A 21,549-nucleotide genomic window follows, 5' to 3' on the forward strand; every position below is an offset into this window, starting at 1 on the left:
GATTAGGGTTTTGACCTCTGGTCAATCCTTAATTAGTTGCATTCTACCAGTCAGGGTTTTGCAAGGAGATGAGGTCTTTATTGAGAAGGAGATCATCATATGATTTTATGTGGAGATTACTAGAGCTAGGAGTTCATTTTGGAGTTATTTCATCAAGTGGTTGAGGCCCAAAATCATCTGTGCATGTTCACGTCATCTAAAGACCTAGAAAGTCAACTGAGGGCTAGGAGGTGGAGAAATGAGTTTCAACATCTCATTCATGCTCAAAAGAGGTTTATTCACCATGAAAAATGCATATCTTGAAGGATTTGAGGTTAAGTCAAAAGTTTCCAAAAATGGAAAGTGACCTATAATTGAAAGTTTCCAGAAATGGAAAGTTTTTGGTTCAAATTCAACTTGATCTTACGTCATCAAAGAAGCTTCAAATGAATTTTTGTCCCACATGAAAGTTGAAGATCTCTCTCTCCCATTTCCAAAAAGTCCAAGATCATGAATTTATGATGTGTGGTTGAGGAGATATGATCCAATCATTGCCAAGTGTGCATGGGATTTCAAATGAGCATAACTTTTGACTCATAATTCCAAATTGAGTGCTCCTTTTTGCCAAATTCTTGTCATGACATATATTTTCCAAATCATTCATGGCATTGCATGAAATTTCATCATGTGATCATGTGCTAATTCAAGTGCATTTTGGAGGGAAATTGAGAAATTCAAAGTTGGTGCATCACATGAGTAAAAGTCCACTTGCATTATGTTTATGAGTTGGTTTTAAGTGAATGTGAGCATTTGCATGCTACTATTTACGTGGTGCATGGCCATGATACATAATTTTTCACTTTTTGCATTTTATTCCAATTATCACTAATCCTAATTAACCATTACAAATTAGGATTAGCATGGTAATTAACATGGCATATAAATAGTAAATTATAACAGAATTTCAGGAGGTTAATCACAATTCACATTTTCAAGATCCAAATTCTCTCTCCCTCCAAAATTTTCTTCCATTCATAATTCAAAATTTTTCCAAATAGCATTGCAATATTACTTCATATTCTTGTTCCCTAGCATTGATTTAGTGCAGATCAAGTATTTGTTTGAAGAATTCGTGCAAGAATGGTGCATAGCAAGCTCATGAAGTTGAAAATGGAAAGTCAAGATTAAGCTAGATCTACACGTGTGCAAGCTTCCTTTTCTTCACCAAACATCATTTCAAGCATTGTAGAGTGGATTTGGATACCTACAAGCTGTGGATCGTGCAAAATCAAGAACTGCTCTTCAAGAGGTTCAGTTTTCGAATCTCTTAATTCTCAAATTCATGTATATATTCTGGTAGATCTTGTTCTCCTGGTGATTCTGATCTAAAAATCGTATGAATTGGTGCATTATTGAGCAAGATATGAGTGATTAAAGTTTTGCATCCAAAAATGTTTCTCATTGATTCTCTTAGATCTTGATGATTTGTGCTTAAATGATTGTTGATCTTTGTTCTCCATTGCAAGAGCTTCATGATGATGTATTTGTTTTTGAGTTCTGGAAAAAATTCTAGAAAAATGTTGAAGCCCGCGCACACTTCTTCTTCATGAAGAAGATGAAGATCTTCAGCCATGCATCGACCATACAGCAAGGTTGCGTCGACCATTCGACAGTTTTGCGTCGACCGTAGCTGGCCTTGCGTCGACTCATAGGTTCTGCTAGGGTTTGGTGAAACGGCGTCGTTTCATTATGCTGGCGCCACTTTTTTGAATTTGTACAGGGTTCGATCCCTGCTGAGCGCTGATTTTCAAAATGTTTTCATATTTTCATCTTTTCCCTCCACTTTGCCATGCTTTGATTTTAATTTTTCTTCCAAATTTAGAAAAATCATAATAAATTGAAAAATGATCCAATTCATCTCCAATTTTTTTGCAAAATGTTCCTTATTTTGTCTAGTTTTTTATGATCATGAATTTGCACGTTGTGCCTGGCTGGAAATTTATTTGCTCTAGGTTTATTGAACACATGTGCATTTGTGACCTTGCCTTACTCTTTCCTTTGTGAAATGCTTGATTTTAATTCAATGAACTTGAAATTTTACATGATGATTCTAGACACATTTCTAGACATTTTGGTTTTGGTTTGACATTTTTCTCAATTACCATTTCTGTTTTATGCATGTGCTAACTTAGTGTGACAATTTGTGTCACACCTTTGATTATCCAACTTGTGCAAATTGATTTCCATATCAAATGAACTTGGATGCCTCTGATTTTTTGTATGATGATCATATTAGATATGTTGAATGCTCATGAATTTTTCCAGAATTATTTGGAATCATTTCTATTTTGATTGAGATTTTTCATTCATGTTGACCATTTGGATGCTTTGAAATCACCTTTGACTTCACTTGATCATGAAATGCATTTGGTTAATGATTTTGATGTGATCCTTTTTAGGATATGTCAATAGGTGTTTGAAGTTGCTTCATGTCAAGTTTGAGCTTCTGTTTTGACTTTTTGATCCTCTTTTGACCCTAGGCTTTGACCTAGTGGTTTGGACTTATCATTTGAGTTGTGATTTCAGGTTCAGATGCACATTGCCATGATTGGAGTGGCTCATTCATTTGAGCTTGATTATTGGTTGATGTTAGCTAACCTTTGTGTGTTTTGTAGGCTTTGAGGACAATTCATTTGTGTTTGCCTAATGCCTTGCACCATTGTTGACTGATTGGATTTGTCTGTCTGTTTGATATTAACTGTTGATTGGTTGTCTGTACAGTTGAACTGATTGGTTTAGATTTTTTCCACAGGTACCTAAGTTGCTTTAAGTTCATTTGAACTTGCTTTGCTAGCTTGTGGTTTGCATACCACTGAGGTATAATCCCTTAGTCTTCATGTAGTCTGGAAGACCTGTCCTGTTATGTGGGCAGGCACCTGTCTGAAGCCCTCCTTAAGAGGCAATGCTTGTGTTTGTTTAATTTTGTGCCAAGCAGGTAAAGACCTCTTTAGAGGTAATTGGCAGATAAAAGGGATGTGAAATCCATCCCCTGCTATTCAGTTGTGTCATTCACTTTGCTCACACACCATGTGTTGATGCATCTTGAATAAGAACCCAAGATCTTGTTGTGTCAGTCATGTGGAGAAGAGTTCCTACATTCTGAACTCCCACACTTTCTATTTTGAGTCAAGCTCTCCCAGGCCAGGGATAAGAGCTGTGAGGTCTTACCCTCACTTCCTATTTCATCTGCTTCACCCTAACTCTCAATGTTAGGGTTAAGAGCTAACCACACCCTTTTCCAGTTGGCTTGTTTGTCGAGGTTGACATGACCCCTGACTAAAGCCTAGCCTTGTGTGAGCCACTTGTTTGTATATAGTGTGTGTGCTTGCTTTTGTGCTTGTGATTGATTGTGCTGTATAGGTTAGCTTGCTTCCTGTGCAAGTTAGGATAGAAACCTTAACATAGGGATCGTATGCATGACAACTTCTAGGCTCGAGTCGTAGTCTCCCTAGTAGTTTGTGTCTCCCTTTGTCTCTGGTTAGGTTAGAAGTTCTTTCCCTGTTTAGGGGAACTACGTCGCCCTGATCCTCATACCAGATGAGGTACGTAGGCAGGAGATGAGCTGACCTCTCCGGGCGCCCTTTTTCTTTTTCAACCCTTTTGTGTGTGTTTGGAGTCTGACGTAAGTCCAGCGATTGGCAGTTGGTTTCCTGTGTCTTGTTTGCTTGTTGGAGTCTGACGTAAGTCCAGCGATTGGCAGTTGGTTTCCTGTGTGTGTTTGTTAGTTCGGAGTCTGATGTAAGTCCAGCGATTGGCCTTCGGTTTCCATGTTTGCCTGTTTGTGTGGAGTCTGATGTAAGTCCAGCGATTGGCGGTCGGTTTCCTGTGTTGGTTTTGTTTGGCGTGCGTTAGCCGAGCTACGAGTGCTCTGATTCTTCTCTGGTCAGAGAAGATACATATGCATAGGATGCGACATCCTAGCGAGCACGTTTCCCCTGTCCCGAACTACGTCGACTCTGATGTCTGTGTTTGACAGACTACGTAGGCCCAGGATGCGATATCCTGCCGAGTCCCATTTCTTTTGTCTTTCTGTGTTTCCTTCCAGCCTTGTGCAGTGTGTGAGCAGTTTTTAGCAACCTTTCTTCTATTCTTTCTGAGCGTGGATCCCGTCGAGTACGACAGATGCGTAGGGGTGCTAATACCTTCCCTTCGCATAACCGACTCCCGATCCCATCTTTCTCTGGTCGCGAGACCATGTCTTTTCCAGGTTTACTTCGAGCGTTTCCTTTCCCTCTTTTGGGATAAATAATGCACGGTGGCGGCTCTGTTGTTTCGTTTTCCCGCCGGTTGTTTTTCGCGGATGCGACAGTTGGCGACTCTGCTGGGGACTTAGAAGTTGACCTCTTGCTGGTGACTTCAGTGACCGTCCTTTCCCGGATCTTTGGTTTAGATGATCTTAAGAGAGCTGCAACGGCACACCCGAAAGGGCAAACCCGTTGAGTATCTTTGCCCGATTGTCGAGACCATTATCCGCCTTAGGATGACCTGATTAGAATTCACCTATGAGGGGAAGGTTGATTCTTACAGATGCATGTTCTGATGGTGACTAATGGTTCAGTTATTGATCAGAGTTCTATTTATAAGTCGGATTTATGGATTTATTTCTGAGACGCCGGAGTTCTGTCCGTGGTATTTATCAGTGGGGATCCATTTATTTCAGGATTCCCTGGGTTGGTGCAGATGATTTTATGGTTATCAGTTCAGTGATTTCCCAGTGATGATGGTGATATATCCTTCGGTTCCGTTTATTTCGGAACTCCTGAGTGGGATTTGTGGTTACTCGGTAACTCAGATGGTTGTGATCAGTTCAGAGACCATAACTCAGTGCAGCAGATGTTCAGATGACTTGGAGGATGGCACAGTGCATTGCATTCATACATCAACATCATTCACATTTTGCATTTATGTGCATCTAACTCATGTTTATCCATATGCAAGGGACATTCTTGATCGAGATCCTGGTTGAAAGACTTCTTTGCTCTGGACATGAGGACTGGCTTGAAGGATGACGTCGTCTACAGTTTCTTCGACCCAGAGATTGGCGTACTGAGAGATATGATAGCATTGATTACACCTGACCATGTGGGGATGTTCCGGGAGACTTATGGGGGTATTCTGAAGTTGGTTTTCAGGCTTACTGATACAGATAGGAGCGTCATCCATACTCTTCTCCAGTTTTATGACCCAGGCTTGAGGTGATTTGTTTTCCCAGATTACCTATTGGGGCCTTTGATGGAAGATTATGCCAGTATCCTGGGTCTTCAGATCAGAGACCAGATTCCATTCTATGTCACTAAGGGGGAACCTGATATTGCTGAGATTTCTCGTGCTCTTTATTTGAGTCCAGAGATGATTAAGGGGGGTTTGAAGGAGAAGGGAAAGTTGCCTGGTTTTCATCTGAGTTTCTTGGAGGCTAAAGCCAAGGAGCATGCTGTTTTGGGTGATTGGAGGGCCATTTGCGCTTTACTTGCTGTCAGCATCTATGGGATCATCATGTTCCCTAATCAGAAGAACTTTGTGGACATTAATGCCATCCGGTTGTTTATGCAGAGGAATCCTATTCCTACTCTGGTTGGGGATGTTTATTACTCAGTCCATAATCGGAACGAGAAGCGACGTGGTGGATTGATCCGGTGTTGTGCTCAGCTGTTGTACAAATGGTTCATGGGGTATTTGCCTTCCAGGGGTGCCTTTGTCTTTCTTGATCCTACTGTCAAGTGGCCATTCAGGTTGATGGGTTTGCGGGCCAAGGACATAGCTTGGACTCACAATGGTATGGCTGGACGAGATTTCATTTACAGTTGTGGGAGTCTTCCCAATGTACCTCTTATAGGAGTTCAAGGTTGCATTAATTACAACCCGGTGCTTCTTAGGAGACAGATGGGGTTTGCTGTGGAGGGTCCTCCTCTTGGATGAGAGATTCAGGAGTCTTTCTACTTCCCAATTGAGGGAAATCAGCCAAAGTTGAGGCAAGTGTCTGATGAGTGGCGTGATATTCAGAGAAAGGGAAAGGTTCCTTTTGGCAAGGTTAACAGCAGGTCTTTTCCTCCGTTTGATGATTGGCTTAGGAAGAGGATTGAGCTCACACATCTACCATTTCCTGGAGGTGATCCTTGGTGTCCTTTGATTGAAGGGCCACGTTCTTCTGTCAGCATGGAAGAGTTCCTTGAGATGAAGAAAGCCAGAGATCAGCTGCAAGCAGAGAAGACTGAGTTGGAGATGAGTGTTGCTAGAATTCAGATGGCTAATCAGGAAATCAAAGGGAGGATAGAAGACCAGGATAAGAGGCATGCTCTTGTGGTGAAGCGATTTAAGATAGACACCGCTTATTATGACAAGGTTAGCCAAGCTTTAGAGTCATCCACGAGGGAGCACGACATCACTAAGGAGAAGTTTGCTAGAGCCTTGAGGGATATTGAAGATGAGAAGAAGAGGCAAATCCTTGTGAAGAATCAGAGAGATGCCGGAGTCAGAGTCCTTATCACCGAGTGGGAAGTAAAGCTGAAGATTAAGGAAGAAGAGAATGTGAAGATCATTGCTGAGAGAGATTATTATACCACTGAGAGAGATCACTATCTTGTTGAGAGGGATCATTATTTCCGATAGATGAAGATTCACCAGAAGGAAGTGGGAAGATTGCAGCAGGAGAACACCGAGCTCAGGTTCGCCGTGAAGTTTGCCAGGATGGTTGATGATGTAGGGCCTTCTGTGGGACCTTCATCAGATTAGACCTTTCTTATTTGTGTTGGATTACCGTCAGGCCTGTTGACGGAATTCACCTGCTTGAATTTTCTTTATGTTTCTGGAGAATTGTATTAGATTTGTATCAGCCTGATGTATGACTTTTGCACGTGTAGTGCACTTTTGATATACAGTGGTTGTTTTCTTTCAGTGATCAATCTTCAAGCTTTATTTGCTTTCCTGTATGCACTCACATCACACACACATGGTTGGGGGGTATCTTTGCTAAATAAATTCTCTGATCCGAATGGCAAAATCAGATGATTGATGTCAGAATATTACTGCCAGATTATTATCTGTCTCGATGAAGCCATGATCGAAAGACAGAGTGTTCCTCATATGGATAGACATTGCATTCATGCATGAATCATAATAACTTGTCTTCTATTTTGCAGGTGTCAGTTTCTAACGTGCTTGATTGTTTCAGGAATCATTGCTCGCGCACGTAGAATCATTCCTTTGCACGCAGCACGTCCGCACAAATATCCTACTAGATGCAACACATCCAGGCTGATGGATCTACCCAACGCAGATTTTCTCGAGCTGAAGGAGAAAATGAATGAACTGATCAATGTCATGCAAGGGTTTTCCGTGGGGCAGAAAGCACTTGCTGATAAAGTGGAGAAGCTCGAGCGGGCTTCGGCTGCCAACAGTGGTATCAATTTAGAGGGTGTCTCCAACCATGGCCTTGGTGGTTCTAGGGATGGAGAAGATCCCCGAAAGAAGACAACTGCTGGTGTGGTGGTTAATAATGGGGGTGGTTTCGGTGTTGCCACAGGCGGTGGACCAGGTCCGATGGGTAATAATCTGAAGGACAACCTGTTTCCTCCTTTCTTCGGGGCCGAGGAGGATAGAGAAGAAGACCAGTTCTCCGTGCTTAATGAACAGTTTGGGCAATACGGTGTCCAACCACCAAACAAAGAGATTCAGGTGCTGGCGGAGAAAATCAGGGCTCTTGAAAGCTATGCTACTCCAGGGGTTGTCAATATGTCTAATATGGGGCTGGTTGAGGGGATTGTGATCCCACAAAAGTTCAAAGCGCCTGCATTTGACAAATACAATGGGAGTTCTTGCCCGGAAACTCACCTCCAGGCTTTTGTCCGTAAGATTTCTGCTTATACAATGGATCAGAAACTTTGGATGTACTTCTTCCAGGACAGTCTGTCTGGGGGGTCCTTGGAATGGTACACTAAGTTGAAGTCTTCTGACATCAAGAGCTGACAGGATCTTGGGGACGCTTTCTTTAAACAATACCAATTTAATGCTGACATGGCTCCTAGTCGTACCCGGCTGCAGGGTATGTCTAAGAAGCCTAATGAGGGGTTTAAAGAATATGCGCAGAGATGGAGGGAGCTGGCTGCCAGGGTCCAACCTCCGTTGGTGGATAGAGAAATGTCAGATCTGTTCATGGGTACCCTTCAGGGGACATTTGCAGAGAGGATGGTTGGATGCCCGGTTACTAACTTTGCTGATATAGTAGTGGCTGGGGAAAGAATCGAAAGTTGGTTAAAGATGGGAAAGATTCAGGGTAGTGCTTCGTCATCTGGGTCGAAGAAGCCCTTTGGGAATGGTCAGAGGAAGAAGGAGGGTGATACAAGTGCCGTGTATACCCAGAGGGGACAGAGTAGGGATCGTTACTACCAGCACACTACTGCGGTAACCATTCCTGCTGATAATCAACAACAACAACAGCAACAACAACAACCGCAACAACAACGGAAACCATTTCAACAGAGACCGCAGAGGGCCGGGTATCAAGTAAGAGGACGAATGACTGATCGTCAATTTGATAGGCCACCTGTGACCTATTCATTCTTGCTGAAGAAGTTGAAGGATTTGGGGTTGGTCCAGCTGAGGACGTTGGCACCGTTCAGACCTGATCAGAGGCCGGCCAGTTTTGATGAGAACGCCAAGTGCGAATTCCACTCAGGTGCTCCTGGACACAATATGGAAAATTGTAAAGCTTTTAAGCATGTGGTCCAGGATTTGGTGGATTCTAAAGCAATCAATTTTGCACCGTCTCCAAATGTGAATGCTAATCCCATGCCTGCGCATGGTCAAATGGGGGTGAATGCAATTTCTGAAGATGGTAGAAGAATCGGGCTGTTGAGTGTGGATCAGTTGAAGACTCCGTTGGCTGAGGTCAAAAGACAATTGTTGAAGAATGGGGTCTTCCCGGGCTGTGATGACTGTTGTGCTGCGTGCACTGTTGTTCCTAATGGGTGTGTACTGTTGAGGGAGGTTGTCCAGAGGCTGATGGATGAGGGAAGCCTCAGGTTTGAGAAAGTGGATTTGGGGAAGGAGGATGTCTCCATCATAACCATCTATTTCGATCCGGTCGATTTGTCGACGCTGGTCGATGCGGCTCCAGTTACTATCACGGTACCTGGGCCAATTCCTTATGACAAAGATGACGTTGTGCCGTGGCATTATGGTGGAGAAGTATACTGTAATGGGGAGAAGTTGGAGGATCAGACTGCGGATGAAACCACCGTTTCAAAGGTGGATAATGCCGGACCCAGTGGTTTCACTCGCAGTGGAAGGTTGTTTGCACCTGACGCTTTGAGGAGTGGGGATGGAGAAAAAGAAAAGAAAGAAAAGGCCGAGGCTTTAGCCAGGGCAAGAGGAAAGCAAGTGGTAAATGAGGGTACTCCTGTGGTGACACCGGCGCCTGGTGGGTCGGAAAAAGAACTTGATGATGAAGCTGAAGAATTTCTTAGGATCATCAAGAAGTCAGAGTACAAGCTTGTTGACCATCTACAGCAGACCCCATCCAAGATCTCAATCTTGTCATTGTTGCTGAGCTCCGAGGGGCATAGGGAGGCTTTGCTGAAAATAATGAAAAGAGCTTATGTTCCCCAGGAGATAACAATCAATCAGTTGGAGACGGTGGTGTCAAACGTTAATGCCAGCCATGGGCTGGGTTTCACTGATATGGATCTGACGGTGGATGGGCGTAATCATAATCGGTCTTTACACATTGCTATGGAGTGTAAAGGAGCCGTGCTTTCGCACGTGTTGGTTGACACCAGCTCCTCTTTAAATGTGTTGCCAAAGAAAGCCCTGGCGAAGCTGGACTGTGGAGGGTTAATCTTGACGCCCACTGACCTGGTAGTGAGAGCTTTTGACGGTTCGAAGCGGGCTGTGTTTGGGGAAGTGGAGCTCCCCGTGAAGATTGGGCCCGAGGTGTTTAAGTCCGTATTCTATGTCATGGATATTCAGCCGACATACAGTTTCCTGTTGGGTCGACCATGGATTCATGCTGTTGGAGCAGTGACTTCGACTTTGCACCAGAAGCTGAAGTACATCTGAGACGGGCAGGTCGTCACAGTCTGTGGAGAGGAAGACATCTTCGTCAGCCACCTATCATCGTTCAAATACGTGGAAATGGACGGTGAAATTGTTGAAACGCCAAGTCAAGCATTCGAAACCGTCAAGGTGGAGAATGCTCTTTTTGCCAAAGAAGAGGAAAAGCCGTCCATTTCTTCGTACAAGCAGGCTGCTGAGGTGGTGAAGAATGGAGAAGCTCCAGGTTGGGGAAAGATGATGGACATCGCCGCCAAGAAAGACAGATTTGGAGTGGGTTATCAGCCGGGCCGAGGCTTGTCTGGACAGGGCAGAGGACGTCGTCCGTCATTCACGTTCACCAGTGCTGGAATGCTGGATCCAGATCACATTTGTATGGTGGGTGAAGAAGTTGACAGTGACTGTGAGATAGATCAATGGATAAAGCCGTGCGTACCAGGGATGGAAGTCCAGAACTGGAAGGCCGAAAAGATCATCACTGTCACTCTACTTGAAGAGTAATATTTCCTGTTTTTCAATTTTGTCTGCATGAAAGCCATACGTTTTGCCCGAAACGTAATGGTTCATTGTAAGGGCCACCTTATGTTTCATTTTGCAATTTTTCGCATCATAAATAAAAGGATGTTTTTCAATTAAAAGCGGTGTTCCCTGTTTTTCATTTATTTTTGCAGTATAATAAAAACAAAAATAAAAATGGCAATGTTTGTTTTCATTTTCCTTTTAAAATTGTTTCGCTCCGGTTGTAAAGCAATGCATGAATCAACATTCATGCAGATGCGATCTTTCTCCGGATCTCATTGATAACAATCCTGTTACACCCTCATATGACTTCGACAATCCGATCTATCATGTCGAAGAAGAAGGCGAAGAAGATTGTGAACTGCCGGAGGAATTAGCCAGGTTGTTAAAACAAGAGGAGAAGGTGATTCAGCCGCACGAAGAGCAAGTTGAGGTTGTGAATCTGGGTACCGACGAGGTCAGGAAAGAAGTGAAAGTTGGGGCTGCTTTGGAGGCGAGTGTCAAGAGCATAATGGTAGCCTTGTTGAAAGAATATGTCGATATCTTCGCCTGGTCTTATCAGGATATGCCAGGGTTGGATACCAATATCGTTGTGCACAAGCTACCGTTGAGAGCAGATTGTCCTCCAGTGAAGCAGAAGTTGCGCAGAACTCGAGCTGAGATGGCCATGAAAATTAAAGAAGAGGTGCAGAAGCAGTTGGATGCTGGTTTCCTAGCTGTTACCAATTATCCACCTTGGGTCGCAAACATTGTGCCAGTCCCGAAGAAAGATGGGAAGGTGAGAATGTGTGTGGACTACCGGGATCTGAACAGAGCTAGCCCGAAGGATGATTTCCCGCTACCTCACATTGATGTGTTGGTAGATAATACAGCTCAATTCTCGGTGTTTTCCTTAATGGATGGCTTTTCTGGCTATAATCAAATCAAAATGTCGCCAGATGATATGGAGAAAACAACGTTCATCACACCGTGGGGCACTTTTTGCTATAAGGTGATGCCATTTGGTCTCAAGAACGCCGGTGCTACTTATCAGAGGGCCATGGTGACTTTGTTTCATGATATGATTCATCATGAAATCGAATGATATGTTGATGACATGATAGCAAAGTCCCAAACAGAAGAGGGACATTTGGTGGATCTGGCCAAGTTGTTTGACCGGTTGAGACAATTCAGACTGAGGTTGAATCCGAATAAGTGCACTTTCGGAGTGCGGTCTGGTAAATTGTTGGGGTTTATAGTAAGCGAAAGAGGAATCGAGGTTGATCCTGCTAAAGTAAAAGCAATAAGAGAAATGCCTGAACCGAGAACAGAGAAGGAGGTTCATGGTTTCTTAGGTAGATTGAACTACATTTCACGGTTCATATCTCACCTAACAGCCACGTGTGAACCTATATTCAAATTGTTGAGAAAAGATCAAACGGTCAGGTGGAATAATGATTGCCAAGCGGCATTTGAAAAAATAAAAGAGTATTTGCAGGAGCCTCTGATTCTGATGCCTCCTGTGGAGGGACGACCGTTAATCCTGTACTTGACGGTCCTCGAGGGGTCTATGGGGTGTGTATTGGGGCAGCATGACGAGTCAGGTCGAAAAGAGCATGCCATATACTACCTTAGCAAAAAGTTTACCGACTGTGAAACAAGATATTCACTGCTCGAGAAAACTTGTTGTGCTTTAGTATGGGCTGCTCGCCGACTGAGGCAGTATATGTTGGTTCATACCACCTTGTTGATTTCCAAGATGGATCCAATCAAGTATATTTTTGAAAAGCCAGCATTGACCGGACGGGTTGCGAGATGGCAAATGATTTTGACCGAATATGATATCCAGTATACCTCTCAGAAGGCAATAAAGGGGAGTGTATTGTCTGATTACCTCGCCCAACAACCCATTGAGGATTATCAACCGATGAAGTTTGAATTCCCTGATGAGGACATCATGTTTCTCAAATCGAAAGATTGTGAGGAACCCATCCCGGAGGAGGGGCCTGACCCTGAATCCGAATGGATTTTGATGTTTGATGGGGCCGTTAACGTGAATGGTAGCGGAGTTGGTGCTGTTTTGGTTACGCCGAAAGGATCCCACATTCCTTTTGCTGCCCGGCTGACATTTGAGTGCACCAACAACGTGGCTGAATACGAAGCTTGTATCTTGGGGATAGAAGAGGCGATTGATTTGCGGATCAAGAACCTTGTCATTTATGGAGATTCAGCTTTGGTTGTGAATCAGGTTAACGGGAAATGGTATACGCATCAATCTCATTTAATTCCATACCGGGATTATACGAGGAGATTGTTGACATTTTTCACCAAGGTAGTGTTGCATCATGTGCCTAGAGAAGAGAATCCTTTAGCAGATGCTTTGGCTACTCTGGTCGCCTTGATTAAGGTGCAGTGGTGGAATCAGTTCCTCAGTGTTGAGGTGGGACGTCTGGATAGACCGACTTATGTGTTTGCTGTTGACACAGCGCCTGGGGATGAGAAGCCGTGGTATTACGATATCAAGCGCTATTTGGAAACCCAAGAGTATCCTGAGGGAGCATCCAAGAAGGACCGAAAGACTCTGCGGAGGTTGGCCATGGTGTTCTATCTAAATAAGGATGGGGTTTTGTACAAGAGAAATTTCGATTGGATTTTGCTCAGATGTGTTGATGATAAAGAAGCAAGCCAATTGATGAAAGAGGTTCACGAGGGGTCGTTCGGTACCCATGCCAGTGGGAATGCAATGGTGAAGAAGCTGTTGAGGGATGGTTATTACTGGATGACAATGGAGGCCCAATGTTTCAACTTCGTGCGGAAGTGTCATAAGTGCCAGATTTATGCTGACAAGGTGCACGTGCCTCCAAATCCATTGAGCTTGATGTCGTCCCCGTGGCCGTTTGCTATGTGGGGCATTGATATGATTGGGAAGATTGAGCCTACGGCTTCGAATGGGCACCGGTTCATATTAGTGGCTATTGATTACTTCACCAAGTGGGTGGAAGCAGCCTCTTATGCAAATGTGACGAAGCAGGTCGTTGCCAGATTCCTGAAGAGAGACATCATTTGCAGATATGGGGTTCCCGAAAGAATCATTACTGATAATGGTTCTAATCTCAACAATAAGATGATGGCAGAACTGTGTCGGGAATTCAAGATTGAGCATCACAATTCTTCTCCTTATCGTCCGAAGATGAATGGGGTGGTTGAGGCAGCTAATAAGAATATTAAGAAGATTGTGCAGAAGATGGTCGTGACCTATAAGGATTGGCACGAGATGTTGCCGTTTGCATTGCATGGGTACCGAACCTCGGTGCGCACGTCTACTGGGGCAACACCTTTCTCGCTTGTGTATGGAATGGAGACCGTGCTACCAGTTGAGGTCCAGATTCCTTCTTTGAGAGTCCTGATGGACGTGAAATTGCAAGAGGCTGAATGGGTAAGGACTCGGTACGAAGAGTTGAGCCTGATTGAGGAAAAGAGGCTGGCGGCCATTTGTCATGGGCAGTTGTACCAGCAGCGAATGAAGCGTGCTTTTGACCGAAAGGTACGACCTCGTGTGTATCACGTAGGTGATATGGTGCTGAAAATGATCCTTTCTCCTCAAAACGATCGTAGGGGCAAGTGGACACCCAATTATGAAGGTCCATTCGTGGTCAAGAAGGTTTTCTCTGGCGGAGCCTTGTTGTTGACGACCATGGATGGTGAGGACTTTCCATCCCCTGTGAATGCGGATGCAGTTAAAAAATACTTCGTATAAAGAGACCCGCTGGACGAAAAGAATAAAATATTCCAGGAAAAAATGGGCATCCCGGCGAACCGAAAAAAAAATGGAAAAGGTTCGGGAAAAAATTAGGGATAAAAATAAAATAAAAAAATTGTGCACCCGGCAAGTCGAAAACCCCACAAGGGCGGCTTGGGCAAAAAAGGGTATCCCGGTGGACTGAAAACCCGAAAGGGCGGTCCAGGAAAAAGAGGGATTGAAACGAACAACTGCGTCTGGCATGATCGTTTGTACTTTGGATATGACACCGGGATAATCCCCGACAGTGATCAATCGAGAGCGTCTTGTTCAGAAGGAAGAAAGCACGGAGAGTCTTGAGGACATATGGGGTGTAACCGAGTTGGAACCCGATGAGATCATGGTTTCACATTGCCATTAGGATAGATTTTTCCTTTTGGGCGCAATTACCTCTTTTTAGGAATTGCTTCCTTTGTATTGCTCAGTTTTGAGCCACACCTTTTTCAATCAATAAAATGCATATTCAGTCAAATAATTTTGTTTTTGTTTTTCATTACCGCTTTGATTGCAAAAACATCTGTTTATTTTGATAAAGAATCTTTGCATTTCGAAACATGGAGATCCCTTCCAATGCATGTTTATAAGATTAAAAGCCTGAAATCTTATTCGGAAGGTTGAGTGACCTAGGTGTTGAAATTTTGGCACGCCTGGGGCACGTTTTTATCTAACGATCTCTTTTGCAGGTGCTGTTAGATATTTTCACTCACTTGCAGGTTGTGATGTGAAGCTTTTTGATAAAAGATCCCCGTGGAGTCCAATCAAGGACAAAGGGATTGAAGAATGGTGAAAAGACGGCAAGGGATGACGACGATCCTGGAGTATTAATCAAGAAGACTCTTCAAAGTCTGAGGATTGGAAAGTTTGTATGAATCCAGGGTGTTCGATCTCCATGGAGTACGGAGAAGGCGAGAATACAAGGTGATGAATCAGAAAAGTCCAGACGAGTCTGGGAGCTCTCAAAAGTGGAAAGCTGACACTGGATTTAGATGTTGAATACCAGGGTTCGACGAGTCGGCGGGTGTTCTGTGCCAGACTTTCCTGGTTTCCCCAAGCAGAGTTGGGATTGTTACCTCCCCAGCAGGTTCAAGGTCTGTGTCTTCCCAAGCTGGGTCGGGATGGTTATCTCCCCAGCAGGTTTGAGATCGTTGTTTCCTCAGCAGCCAGGCCTGAAGGTTGCTATGTCCCAACAAAGGTGTCTGTGGGTAGTTGTTTCCCCTGGCATGGTGGAGCTTGTTAAGTTCCCCAGCAAGTCAAAGATTGTTGTTTTCCCCGCAGAATGCGTGGGTGGTTTCTTCCCCAGCGAAGTCCCCAAGTGGATCGGGTTCAGTGGAGGTCATCCTTGGTAGGGGTGGTCCTTTCCCCAGCGGCAGTGCTATTCCCCAGCAGGGTGGAGGTTGGAGTGTTGTTGAGTTCCTCAGCAGAGTGCCTCGAACTCCCCAGAAGAGTCCCTTGAGGGGGATACCTTTTAGGCATTCATCATTTAGGAGATCATAACATATTGCATAATAAATTGCGTAGCATTTCCATGATTATGGAGCATTACGCTGGAAAAAATCATGCATCATCATTGCAAGCATAAGCTAGTCTTAAGCCGTGGTTACTGTTTGAGAGGTGGTTTCGCCAGAAGGTGAAGATGTTGCTCTGAGGAGTTTGGCATCGTGATTTTAATCAACAAGTATTCCCCAGTAGTGTGATATTGGAGGGAGAGTTTCTGTCAGGCGGAGATGGAAATGATAATCCGAGAAGTTTCGGGGTTCAAGAAAAGAACAAAAAGAAAAGTAAAGAGAGAAAAAATCCCAGCTGAGCGCAATTTGTTCGTTTGCTAGGGTTGAATAGAGGATAGCATGCTCATGGCTTGTTATCTCCAGCATAAGTCTTGGCTCACGTGCCGCCTCATTTATCACCGTCCCTTATTTCTGCCGATGCTGACAGGCATGACAAGTTTCGGGTATTCAGACCGATCTGGCGTTCAGGCCAGTTTTTGGGTACTCAGATCGTTGTGGCATTCAGGCCAGGTTTCCGGTGTTCAGGCCGAGGAGGGTGTTCAGGCCGGATTTTCCGATTTTCAGATCGAAGAAGCTTCCGAAGTGCAGATCGATGCAACTTGCAACATTCAGGCCAGGTTTCCGGTATTCAGACCGAGGTGGGTGTTCAGACCAGATTTTCCGATTTTTAGATCGAAGAAGTTTCCGACGATCAGGTTGAAGTACTTGTGGCATTCAGGCCAGTTTTCCGGTGTTCAGACCGAAGTGGTATTCAGACCAAAGCGGCATTCAGGCCAGTTGTTCGGGCATTCAGGCCAATCTCTCGGTGTTCAGACCGACATTAATACTCTCATATTCCGATATTCAGTATTCAGACTGATGAGCGGCGTTCAGGCCATGGTGGTTCCTGTGTTACCATTTGTTTTGGTATCCAGGTCAATGTTTCTTTTCGGTATTCAGGCCGACTTTCTCCGTACCAGACGGATTCTTCTTTTAAGATCATTTCTTTGTCGATTCTGACAGGCATTGTTAATTATTTCCCATCAGAGTGCAAATTGTTCGTCTGTTCTTGGTATTCAATCACTCTTCATCCTGATCATCTGAAAGCCGAGGCTGTTCATATCAACAGGTTCACAGTGGATTGAATAGGGGCAGCTGTAACACCTCAAAATTTTCCCTCCTCTCTTGGGACTAGCTTAGCATATTGCATTTCATTGTTTAGGGCATTAGGCATTTGCATGTTGCATATCATGAGAGAATAACCAGGTCATCCTCCTAAGTCTTTCTCAAAAGATAGAGAGGTTAAGAGATGCAAGCCTGAGGGTCTCATAAATTGATCATTAGCCATCTGAGGGTTGCTCTTCAATTAGGGTTTCTTGGTTCCTCAAGGAGGTTGAGTATTATCTTGGTTGAAATGGTACGTCATCATCATCATGGTTCATTATTTCTGCTCATGTTCTTTGGGATTAGGGTTTTGACCTCTGGTCAATCCTTAATTAGTTGCATTCTACCAGTCAGGGTTTTGCAAGGAGATGAGGTCTTTATTGAGAAGGAGATCATCATATGATTTTATGTGGAGATTACTAGAGCTAGGAGTTCATTTTGGAGTTATTTCATCAAGTGGTTGAGGCCCAAAATCATCTGTGCATGTTCACGTCATCTGAAGACCTAGAAAGTCAACTGAGGGCTAGGAGGTGGAGAAATGAGTTTCAACATCTCATTCATGCTCAAAAGAGGTTTATTCACCATGAAAAATGCATATCTTGAAGGATTTAAGGTTAAGTCAAAAGTTTCCAAAAATGGAAAGTGACCTATAATTGAAAGTTTCCAGAAATGGAAAGTTTTTGGTTCAAATTCAACTTGATCTTACGTCATCAAAGAAGCTTCAAATGAATTTTTGTCCCACATGAAAGTTGAAGATCTCTCTCTCCCATTTCCAAAAAGTCCAAGATCATGAATTTATGATGTGTGGTTGAGGAGATATGATCCAATCATTGCCAAGTGTGCATGGGATTTCAAATGAGCATAACTTTTGACTCATAATTCCAAATTGAGTGCTCCTTTTTGCCAAATTCTTGTCATGACATATATTTTCCAAATCATTCATGGCATTGCATGAAATTTCATCATGTGATCATGTGCTAATTCAAGTGCATTTTGGAGGGAAATTGAGAAATTCAAAGTTGGTGCATCACATGAGTAAAAGTCCACTTGCATTATGTTTATGAGTTGGTTTTAAGTGAATGTGAGCATTTGCATGCTACTATTTACGTGGTGCATGGCCATGATACATAATTTTTCACTTTTTGCATTTTATTCCAATTATCACTAATCCTAATTAACCATTACAAATTAGGATTAGCATGGTAATTAACATGGCATATAAATAGTAAATTATAACAGAATTTCAGGAGGTTAATCACAATTCACATTTTCAAGATCCAAATTCTCTCTCCCTCCAAAATTTTCTTCCATTCATAATTCAAAATTTTTCCAAATAGCATTGCAATATTACTTCATATTCTTGTTCCCTAGCATTGATTTAGTGCAGATCAAGTATTTGTTTGAAGAATTCGTGCAAGAATGGTGCATAGCAAGCTCATGAAGTTGAAAATGGAAAGTCAAGATTAAGCTAGATCTACACGTGTGCAAGCTTCCTTTTCTTCACCAAACATCATTTCAAGCATTGTAGAGTGGATTTGGATACCTACAAGCTGTGGATCGTGCAAAATCAAGAACTGCTCTTCAAGAGGTTCAGTTTTCGAATCTCTTAATTCTCAAATTCATGTATATATTCTGGTAGATCTTGTTCTCCTGGTGATTCTGATCTAAAAATCGTGTGAATTGGTACATTATTGAGCAAGATATGAGTGATTAAAGTTTTGCATCCAAAAATGTTTCTCATTGATTCTCTTAGATCTTGATGATTTATGCTTAAATGATTGTTGATCTTTGTTCTCCATTGCAAGAGCTTCATGATGATGTATTAATTTTTGAGTTCTGGAAAAAATTCTGGAAAAATGTTGAAGCCCGCGCACTGTTCATCTTCTTCTTCATGAAGAAGATGAAGATCTTCAGCCATGCGTCGACCATACAGCAAGGTTGCGTCGACCATTCGACAGTTTTGCGTCGACCGTAGATGGCCTTGCGTCGACTCATAGGTTCTGCTAGGGTTTGGTGAAACGGTGTCGTTTCATTATGCTGGCGCCACTTTTTTGAATTTGTACAGGGTTCGATCCCTGCTGAGCGCTGATTTTCAAAATGCTTTCATATTTTCACCTTTTCCCTCCACTTTGCCATGCTTTGATTTTAATTTTTCTTCCAAATTTAGAAAAATCTTAATAAATTCAAAAATGATCCAATTCATCTCCAATTTTTTGAAAAATGTTCCTTATTTTGTCTAGTTTTTTATGATCATGAATTTGCATGTTGTGCCTGGCTGGAAATTTATTTGCTCTAGGTTTATTGAACACATGTGCATTTGTGACCTTGCCTTACTCTTTCCTTTGTGAAATGCTTGATTTTAATCCAATGAACTTGAAATTTTGCATGATGATTCTAGACACATTTCTGGACATTTTGGTTTTGGTTTGACATTTTTCTCAATTACCATTTCTGTTTTATGCATGTGCTAACTTAGTGTGACAATTTGTGTCACACCTTTGATTGTCCAACTTGTGCAAATTAATTTCCATATCAAATGAACTTGGATGCTTCAGATTTTTTGTATGATGATCATATTAGATGTGTTGATTGCTCATGAATTTTTCCAGAATTATTTGGAATCATTTCTGTTTTGATTGAGATTTTTCATTCATGTTGACCATTTGGATGCTTTGAAATCACCTTTGACTTCACTTGATCATGAAATGCATTTGGTTAATGATTTTGATGTGAGCCTTTTTAGGATCTGTCAATAGGTGTTTGAAGTTGCTTCATGTCAAGTTTGAGCTTCTGTTTTGACTTTTTGATCCTCTTTTGACCCTAGGCTTTGACCTAGTGGTTTGGACTTATCATTTGAGTTGTGATTTCAGGTTCAGATGCACATTGCCATGATTGGAGTGGCTCATTCATTTGAGCTTGATTATTGGTTGATGTTAGATAACCTTTGTGTGTTTTGTAGGCTTTAAGGACAATTCATTTGTGTTTTCCTAATGCCTTGCACCATTGTTGACTGATTGGATTTGTCTGTCTGTTTGATATTAACTGTTGATTGGTTGTCTGTACAGTTGAACTGATTGGTTTAGATTTTTTCCACAGGTACCTAAGTTGCTTTAAGTTCATTTGAACTTGCTTTGCTAGCTTGTGGTTTGCATACCACTGAGGTATAATCCCTTAGTCTTCATGTAGTCTGGAAGACCTATCCTGTTATGTGGGCAGGCACCTGTCTGAAGCCCTCCTTAAGAGGCAATGCTTGTGTTTGTTTAATTTTGTGCCAAGCAGGTAAAGACCTCTTTAGAGGCAATTGGCAGATAAAAGGGATGTGAAATCCATCCCCTGCTATTCAGTTGTGTCATTCACTTTGCTCACACACCATGTGTTGATGCATCTTGAATAAGAACCCAAGATCTTGTTGTGTCAGTCATGTGGAGAAGAGTTCCTACATTTTGAACTCCCACGCTTTCTATTTTGAGTCAAGCTCTCCCAGGCCAGGGATAAGAGCTGTGAGGTCTTACCCTCACTTCCTATTTCATCTGCTTCACCCTAACTCTCAATGTTAGGGTTAAGAGCTAACCACACCCTTTTCCAGTTGGCTTGTTTGTCGAGGTTGACATGACCCCTGACTAAAGCCTAGCCTTGTGTGAGCCACTTGTTTGTATATAGTGTGTGTGCTTGCTTTTGTGCTTGTGATTGATTGTGCTGTATAGGTTAGCTTGCTTCCTGTGCAAGTTAGGATAGAAACCTTAACATAGGGATCGTATGCATGACAACTTCTAGGCTCGAGTCGTAGTCTCCCTAGTAGTTTGTGTCTCCCTTTGTCTCTGGTTAGGTTAGAAGTTCTTTCCCTGTTTAGGGGAACTACGTCGCCCTGATCCTCATACCAGATGAGGTACGTAGGCAGGAGATGAGCTGATCTCTCCGGGCGCCCTTTTTCTTTTTCAACCCCTTTGTGTGTGTTTGGAGTCTGACGTAAGTCCAGCGATTGGCAGTTGGTTTCCTGTGTCTTGTTTGCTTGTTGGAGTCTGACGTAAGTCCAGCGATTGGCAGTTGGTTTCCTGTGTATGTTTGTTGGTTCGGAGTCTGATGTAAGTCCAGCGATTGGCCTTCGGTTTCCATGTTTGCCTGTTTGTGTGGAGTCTGACGTAAGTCCAGCGATTGGCGGTCGGTTTCCTGTGTTGGTTTTGTTTGGCGTGCGTTAGCCGAGCTACGAGTGTTCTGATTCTTCTCTGGTCAGAGAAGATACGTATGCATAGGATGCGACATCCTAGCGAGCACGTTTCCCCTGTCCCAAACTACGTCGACTCTGATGTCTGTGCTTGACAGACTACGTAGGCCCAGGATGCGATATCCTGCCGAGTCCCGTTTCTTTTGTCTTTCTGTGTTTCCTTCCAGCCTTGTGCAGTGTGTGAGCAGTTTTTAGCAACCTTTCTTCTATTCTTTCTGAGCGTGGATCCCGTCGAGTACGACGGATGCGTAGGGGTGCTAATACCTTCCCTTCGCATAACCGACTCCCGATCCCAT

Source organism: Lathyrus oleraceus, chromosome 5 (assembly GCF_024323335.1).
Source record: "Lathyrus oleraceus cultivar Zhongwan6 chromosome 5, CAAS_Psat_ZW6_1.0, whole genome shotgun sequence".
Classification (NCBI taxonomy): domain Eukaryota; kingdom Viridiplantae; phylum Streptophyta; class Magnoliopsida; order Fabales; family Fabaceae; genus Lathyrus; species Lathyrus oleraceus.